Below are 973 nucleotides of genomic sequence, written 5' to 3'. Positions count from 1 at the left end.
GAGAGAAAGACATACACAAAAATTAAGTATTAAAGAGATTTAAGTTTTAGGGGTACCTCAAAATTCCAAGCCATGCAGAAGACTCTTCCCAGTGTACTAGACATCAGACAGCTTCAGCAGAGCTTTGCTTGCAGTGCCTGTGACAGCGTCCTCATGGGTTTTGTTCAAGCTGAATGCTCAGCTGCAGTCCTGTAGCTCTTGGGAAGCAGTTCTCCTGTGGCAGTAGGTTTGCAAAACCTTGACTGCAGCAAGACCTGTACCTCTGCTATAGCCCTGAGCTGATTAGTCTGGAGAGGGAGGGAGACTTACAAGCATTTCTATTTCTCAGGCATGCAGGATGATTTCACCTCCATGAAAGTCTTAGAAATTCCCAAAGGGCGAAGCCTAGTGTTCATCTGCAGTGAGCAAGAGTTCTGTTGGGGCAGAAGGTGAAACCAGACACAGCTGATGGCCTCAGGTGCTCGACAGCTTTCATCAGGAGCCCGCGGTGCAGCAGCCCGGGGGTACGGCTCTCACGTCACAGCGGGCACAGATGAGCTCAGTGAGAACCCGGGTGGCTCAGTTTTGGAGGGAGGGATGGCGGCACCCCACCCTGCCTGGTTCATGAAGCAGAAACCCCCACACCTTGCTTCAGCACAGGTGGTCTCTCCACGCTAGGAGGAATTATCTGCGCCCTAGTCCTCTGGCCCTTCACACCCCAGTGAGAGCGCGAGGTGACGTCCATGGGAAAGCAGCACACAAGCAATGTTCAGCCAAAGCTACTTTGCTGAACAAAACCCTAGTGCCTCCACGGGCCTTGAGTGCCCCGCCACAGCCGCCCGGCATGGACACGAGGGCATTCCTCTCCCACCTCCAGCCACCCGGGCTCGGGGCTCCTGCTCTGGTGGTGCTCGGTGGGCACGGCCGGCCAGCCGGGCTGGCCGAGCCCTCACCACGGCACTGAAGGTGCCCCCAGAAGCCTTGCCCTGGGGAG

The sequence above is a fragment of the Geospiza fortis genome, unplaced genomic scaffold (assembly GCF_000277835.1).
Source record: "Geospiza fortis unplaced genomic scaffold, GeoFor_1.0 scaffold11, whole genome shotgun sequence".
NCBI classification, from domain to species: domain Eukaryota; kingdom Metazoa; phylum Chordata; class Aves; order Passeriformes; family Thraupidae; genus Geospiza; species Geospiza fortis.
This window is presented reverse-complemented; position numbering follows the sequence as displayed.